Below are 8,128 nucleotides of genomic sequence, written 5' to 3'. Positions count from 1 at the left end.
GGGGAAGAGTTTCCCAATTTTGCATCCTCCATCAGTTCCCCCACAGCCTACTCTGCTCCAGGGAAAACAAACCAAGCCCACCTCATCTCTCCTCATAACTGAGACTTTTCATCACAGGCAACATCCTGGTGAATCTGCTCCAGTTGCAATCATCCCCATCCAATAACTTAAGAAAAGTTATGTTTTTCTTACAGAAGTGGATAAGCTCATGTTTCTGCACATCGTATTCCATCCAGCGGGTTTTTGCCTACTGCACTCTGTCACAACTTGAATGAAGAAAAGTGTTGGTAATCATACAATGAGGTTCTACAAGTCAACACAAACTCTCGAAATGTGTAAGAATTCCAATGAGACCACCAAAACCCAATTTACCTGAATGGTTGCTAAGCAGGATGAAAACAACACAACAGATTTCTTTTTTTAAAGAACTCCTTTTGTAATGTACAATTTTAATAAAAACAGTAGAAAACAAAATTGTCATTAATGCAGTTTAAACTATACCCTTTCAAAAACCCAAATGCATGCAAACCCACAATTAATAGATGCTAAAAGCCACCTTAAAACATGTGGATGTTTTAATGAATATAGACCAGGTAAACAAAGCACTAAAAATCCAATGTAGAAAGTCCATTTTCTTCTCACAGTCCTTTAGTTTTTTGCAACAGTGAGGCACCTTTGTAACAGGAAGGTCATCTTTCGTTTGAATGATGGATTAATCTTCTCTCTGAAGCTTTCTGGGTAATCTGCATTTCTCCAGTCAGAGGGAGCGAGAAAGGAACTGAGAAGATGCTCTCTACCAGCTAAAGGCTTTCACTCTTGACACCTAAGTACTTTTTAACACAGCAACTCAACCAATCAGGAAGCTGTCTCCATTCAGAATTTCCTTAACTTGAAAGATTCTTAGGGTGTAGGTTTGCTTGCTGAGCTGTAGGTTTGATATCCAAACCTACACCCTAAATCTCAACCTGAGCTGCAACCCTCCACAAACCTTGAAAGATTCTGGTTGTTGTGGGTAATTGGGTATTGTGGGTATGTTCACTGAGCTGGGAAGTTGGTTTGCAAATGTATCATCCCCTGTCCAGATGATATCTTCAGTGCTTTGGAGCCTCCTGTGAAGTGCTGCTGTACTGTGTCTTCTGGAATTTATCTGGTTCCCTTCCTGCTGCCAGTTCCGGTCATTCATTGTAGTGGCCAGTATACTGTGTCCAGGTCTATGTGCTTGTTGATGAAGTCTGTGGATGAGTGGCATGCTTCCAGAAATTCTCCGGCTGTCTTCTTTTTAGCTTGTCCTACAATTGTTGTGTTGTCCCACTTGAATTTGTGGTCCTTGTCATCTGTGTGTACGGCTACTAGGGACAGCTGGTTGTGGTACTTAGTAGCTAGTTGGTGTTCACAGATGTGGATTGCTAGTTGTCTGCCTGTTTGTCCTAGATAGTGTTTCATGCAGTCTCTGCTTGCAATCTTGTACACCACGTTTGTCCTGTACATGATGGGTATTGGTTCTTGCTGTCTTGAAAGATTCTTTGTGCCATTCAGTCTTGACTTCTCTCACCTTCCACTAAGCAACATTGTCGAACACAGTTCAACAGAGTGCAACAGCTGTTTGTACTTGGCAAAACTTCCCTGTTCTTCAATTGACACCGTGCCTTCGAATTCTGTTTGTAAACCAAAAAATGAAAAATGTATGAAGACTTACATTCACATTGCCTTTCTGAATGCCTTTGAAACGTCTGTGCATTGTCCTTGCAACTTTCATTTCCACCTGATATTGTTGTTTGTAAATTTTGAAATATTGCATTTATTCCCCATATTTTAATCATTGATTTATCTGTCAACTAAACTGTCAGCAAAGTGGTTAGAAGTATTGTTAGCAGCACTATCAAGTGGCACTTTGGCAGTAATCATCTATTTACCAATATTGACTTTGGGTTCCACCAGTATCCTACGGCGAGCTGCTGCACCAGTGACCTTCCCTCTATCATACAGTCAGAACTGGAAATGTTCGCTTGATGATGATAAAGTTACATTTGCAATTACTCAGATGCTGAAGTGCTCTGTGCCCATATGCAGCAACACCTGGACACTGTTCAGACTTGGGTTGAAAAGTACCGAATAACATTCATACCACACAAGAGCCAGTGAATTACCATTTTTGACTTGAAAGAATCCAGCGATTTCCTTTTGATATTTTGCATTTTCATCATAATCTACCTACCATCGACATCCTTGGGGTTTCCATTTCCCAGAGACTGGACTGGCCATGTAAATACTGTGACAACAGGAACAAGTCAGGAAGCTGAGAATTCTGTGGTGAGTAACTCACCTCCTGACTCCCCAAAGCCTGTCCACCATCTACAAGGCAAGACTACGATGGAATACTTACCTGATGTGGGCAGCTCCAATAACCTTCATTGGGTGGCATGGTGGCACAGTGGTTAGCACTGCTGCCTCACAGTGCCAGAGACCCAGGTTCCAACTATCTGTGTGGAGTTTGCACATTCTCCCCGTGTCTGCGTGGGTTTCCTCCGGATGCTCCGGTTTCCTCCCACAGTCCAAAGATGTGCAGGTCAGGTGAATTGGCCATGCTAAATTGCCCATAGTGTTAGATGAAAGGGTAGAGGGTTGGTGTGGATTTGTTGGGCGGAAGGCCTGTTTCCACACCGTAAGTAATCTAATAAGACCATAAGACATAGGTGTGGAAATAAGGCCATTCGAGTCCACTCCACCATTCAATCATGGCTGACAGGCATTTCAATGCCACTTTGCAAATGACGCTTGACATCACCCAGTAAAAAGCTTTCCACTGGATTATCATAAACTTTTATACCTTTCACATGGAGGACAGTGGCAGGGGTCAACATCACATTTTGCCAGGGTGCTCCTTCCAAGAACATGAGTTGTGTTACTGAGAAAGTCTCCTGAGAATATCACCAGCTTCAAAGTCTGGGATAAGCCACACACTCTATGGACTTGGAACAATCTTGCTATTGTTTAAATATCACTGTCTGGACCATTCAGCAGAACGTCACTGTGAATCTAACTGCACCAGTGGATTAAAGTGGCTCAGGAAGCAAATACTATCTCAAAGAAAATTATGAATGGGCAAGAAATGCCAACCTTAGACCATAAGGCAGTAAGATGTGGGAGCGGAGTCAGCTGTTTGGCCCACTGAGTCTGTTCCACCATTCGACCATGGCTGATACGCATCTCAACCCATTATCCTGCTTTCTCCCCATAACCTATGACCCACTTACCTGTCAAGAACCTCTCTGTCTCTATCTTAAATACACTCAGTGACTTGGCCTCCCACAGTCCAAAGATGTGCAGGTCAGGTGAATTGGCCATGCTAAATTGCCCATAGTGTTAGATGAAGGGGTAGAGGGTCGGTGTGGATTTGTTGGGCAGAAGGCCTGTTTCCACACTGTAAGTAATCTAATAAGACCATAAGACATAGGCAACAAGTTCCACAAGTTCACCACTCTCTGGCTGATAAATTCCTCCTCATCTCAGTTCGAAAGGGTTCTCACTCTGAGGCTGTACCCTCAGGTCCTAGTCTCTCCTACTCATGGGAACATCTTCTCCACATCCACTCTGTCCAGGCCTCTCAGTATTCTTTGAGTTTCAACCAGATCCCTCTTCATCCTTCTCAACTCCATTGGGTACTTGTCAACAACAAATGCATTTCGAGAGAATTTTAAAAGTCCCAGGTTTTATGATGTGTCTATTAATGGTTGGAAATTGTGGCTATCTCCATATTGTGGAATCCCAAGACTATTTTACTTAATTCAAACAAATGATGTGACATTAATTTGTGGCAGCTACATTAGTCTTGTCCCTACCTCTGAATTAAGAGGCCGGGGTTCTTGTCCCATTTGCTCCAGGGGTGTGTAATAACATCTCTGAACAGGTTGATGAGAAACTATCTGAAAGACAGTGAATGCAACCCAGTTCTGGATTTTTTATTCACTGTCATCCAGTTTACCTTTGGCATATCTCACACGACAGGGTGTTGTTGAGGGTTGGCTGGAGAATGGGTATCTTCAAATACAACACACCACAAATTTCCTGCTGAACTCACCTGTCATGGTGTGTGTCATATGAGGCATACACAGTGACAAAAAGCAACTTCTCTGAATCCTTGGTTCCTTTTCAAAACATTTTATTAAATTCATGATAAATGCCTTCAGCAAGATTAACTTTCCAGGGAAACTTTAAACAATCTGGGATAACACAAAATATTCTTTATCCAATATCTCCCAATTCTCGGCGCATTGTTTATTTGCCAAGCACTTTGTATAAATATGTACAAAGAACATTATGTCAATCAGATTTGCTACTTTAATTTCAGCCATTTTACATGCAATTGTTCTTGGAGAATTTGGTGTATTGTCATAACTGACATATATTTTAAAGTGAAGTGTTTACCAATGACTAATGAAAAGAGCGAAAAGATAAGATTTCACCTTTTAATACTTTTAATGTCACAAATAAAATAAATTCAACAAAGATAAAACAGTAATTAACAACCAACTAACAAAATATCTAATAATCATAGAATGATCGAACATTGCAGTGTGGAAGCAGACCATTTGGCCCATTGAGTCCACACTGACCGTCCAAAGAACAGCCCACCCAAACCCACCAACCACCCCCTACACCCCCCCCACTCCCACTTTATCCCTGTAATCCCCCATTTTGCATGACCAATCCACCTAGCTTGCACATCATTGGACTGTAGGAGGTAACCAGGGCACCCGGAGGAAACCCACGCAGACACGGGAGAGTGTACAAGCTCCACACAGACTGTCACTCAAAGCTGGAATTGAATCCAGGTCCTTGGCATTGTGAGGCAGTAATATTAGCCACTAAGTGGTTACATGTAAGCTTTGCATTAACTAACTAAGGCCATGAAAATATGTCTTATGGAATGATTTGTAGGTGCCAGTGTTGGACTGGGGTGGACAAAGTTAAAAATCACACAACAGCAGGTTATGGTCCAACAGGTTTATTTGGAAGCACTAACTTTTGGAGCGACGCTCCTTCATCACAATCACCTGTTGGACTATAACCTGGTGTTGTGTGATTTTTAAGTTTGTCTTATGTCAGGCCATTCTGTCAGATAGGTCACACTCCAGGAGTAATCTCACAGTCACTCCCAGCTCCTTAGAAAGCATGGGTCTCCCAACCACACCAGGTCAACATCACCACTGTTCTTCAGCTATCACATTGAGTCCAACTGTGTTTTCCAAGGCTTCACTGTCAACAGCAAAGTGCACCTTAAATCTTTCAAAGTATCTTCTGTTCTTTGCACTTTGTTTTGAGCAGAAGCTGAACTCACACCAGCATTCCGCTAGGTCTCAAACACCTGAATAGTTCCCACTAAGTCTTCACAGCAGAAGCTTTATTGTCTGCATCTCAAACAACGTCGGCCCTTTTCTGTGCGATTTTATTATAAAACTAGCAATCAACAATTCGATAGATTTATTTGATTATCTCTCCCCATAGCCACTCGATTCCAGTTGGATCCTAAATGCCCAAAGTGACTGAGCTGAGCATTTTTTTCCATTGATGTGTTTTTCATGAGGTCACCATCCCCCCTTTTCTGTTTGATTTTAAGATAAAGCAAACATCTTAAAGTGTTCATGACATTATTCCTCCGCAGTTCCTAAGATGATTTTGCAGTTAATGCTGACTCATTAGTTCAAGTTTCATTGATTCCATCATCACTCTGGATATGACTCCCACTTAAGATCTCTGTTCCATCGGAAACAAAACCAAAGGAAATTGTTGTATTTCAAAATGCAATTCAGTACAGAGAGTACTCTTGAGTCTGGAGAACTTTACAACAACCATTGTGTTCTCATGTAATCTCTTTATCTTTTAAAAGATACTTACCAATATTAGTGATGGGTTTCAAAATCCACATCTCAAGATTTAAGATGTTTTCTTCTGACACATACAACTGAAAGTGAGTTGCTGTATCACTTAATTATTTTGAGTATAAGATTACCCAGTTTATTGAATCATAGTCACAGAGTCATAAAGATGAAGAGCATGGAAACAGACCCTTCAGTCCAACCCATCCATGCCAACCAGATATCCCAACCCAATCTAGTCCCACCTGCCAGCACCCGGCCCATATTCCTCCAAACACTTCCTATTCATATACCCATCCAAATGCCTCTTAAATGTTGTATTTGTACCAGCCTCCACCACTTCCTCTGGCAGCTCATTCCATACATATACCACACGCTGTGTGAAAAAATTGCCCCAGAGGTCTCTTTTATATCTTTCCCCTCTCACCCTAAACCTATGCCCTCTAGTTCTGGGTTCCCCAACCCCAGGGAAGAGACTTTGCCTGTTTACTCTATCCAAGCCCCTCATAATTTTGTAAACCTCTGTAAGGTCACCCCTCAGCCTCCGACACTCCAGGCAAAACAGCCTGTTCAGCCTCTCCCTATAGCTCAAATCCTTCAACCCTGGCAACATCCTTGTAGATCCTTTCTGAAGCCTTTCAAGTTTCACAACATCTTTCTGATAGGAGGGAGACCAGAATTGCATGCAATATTCCAACAGCGGCCTAACCAATGTCCTGTACAGCGCAACACAACCTCCCAACTCCTGTACTCAATACTCTGACCAATAAAAGAAGCATACCAAACGCCTTCTTCACTATCCTATCTACCTGCAACTCCACTTTCAAGGAGCTATGAACCTGCACTCCAAGGTCTCTTTGTTCAACAACACTCCCTCAGACTTAACCATGAAGTGTATAAGTCCTGCTAAAGTTTGTTTTCCCAAAATGCAGCACCTCGCTTTATCTGAATTGAACTCCATCTGCCACTTCTCAGCTCATTGACCCATCTGGTCCAGATCCTGTTGTAATCTGAGGTAACCCTCTTCGCTGTCCACTGCACCTCCAATTTTGGTGTCATCTGCAAACTTACTAACTGTACCTCTTATGATCGCATCCAAATCATTTCTGTAAATGACAAAAAGTAGAGGACCCAGCTCCAATCCTCGTGACACTCCACTGGTCACAGGCCTCCAGTGTGAAAAACAACCCTCCACCACTACCCTCTGTCTTCTACCTTTGAGCCAGTTCTGTATCCAAATGGCTAGTTCTCCCTGTATTCCATGAGATCTAACCTTGCTAATCAGCCTCCCATCGGGAACCTTGTCGAACGTCTTACTGAAGTCCATATAGATCACATCTACTACTCTGCCCTCATCAATCATCTTTGTTACTTCTTCAAATAACTCAATGATTTCCCACGCACAAAGCCATGTTGACTATCCGTAATCAGACCCTGCCTTTCCAAATATATGAACAGCCTGTCCCTCAGGATTCCCTCCAACAACTTGCCCACCATTGACATCAGGCTCACTGGTCTATAGTTTCCTGGCTTGTCCTTACCACCATTCTTGAACAGTGACATCACGTTAGCCAACCTCCAGTCTTCCGGCACCTCACCTGTGACTATCGATGATACAAATATCTCAGCAAGAGGCCCAGCAATCACTTCTCTAGCTTCCCACAGAGTTCTCGGGTACAGCTGATCAGGTCCTGGGGATTTATCCACCTTTAACCGTTTCAAGACATCCAGCACTTCCTGCTATGTAATATGCAAGATGTCACCATCTATTTCCCTACAGTCTATATCTTCCATATCCTTTTCCACAGTAAATACTGATGCAAAATATTCATTTAGTATCTCCCCATTTTCTGCGCCCCCACACAAAGGCCGCCTTGCTGATCTTTGAGGGGCCCCATTCTCTCCCTAGTTACCCTTTTGTCCTTAATATATTAGTAAAAACCCTTTGGATTCTCCTTAATTCTATTTGCCAAAGCCATCTCATGTCCCCATTTTGCCCTCCTGATTTCCCTCTTAAGTATACACCTACTTTCTTTATACTCTTCTAAGGATTCACTCAATCTATCCTATCTATACTTTACATATGCTTCCTTCTTTCTCTTAACCAAATTCTCAATTTCTTTAGCCATCCAGCATTCCCTATACCTACCAACCTTCCCTTTCACCCTGACAGGAATATACTTCTCTGAATTCTTGTTATCCCATTTCTGAAGGCTTCCCATTTTCCAGCCGTCCCTTTACCTGCAAAACAA

The sequence above is a fragment of the Hemiscyllium ocellatum genome, chromosome 6 (assembly GCF_020745735.1).
Source record: "Hemiscyllium ocellatum isolate sHemOce1 chromosome 6, sHemOce1.pat.X.cur, whole genome shotgun sequence".
Lineage (NCBI taxonomy): Eukaryota > Metazoa > Chordata > Chondrichthyes > Orectolobiformes > Hemiscylliidae > Hemiscyllium > Hemiscyllium ocellatum.
Note: the sequence above shows the minus strand (reverse complement) of the source record.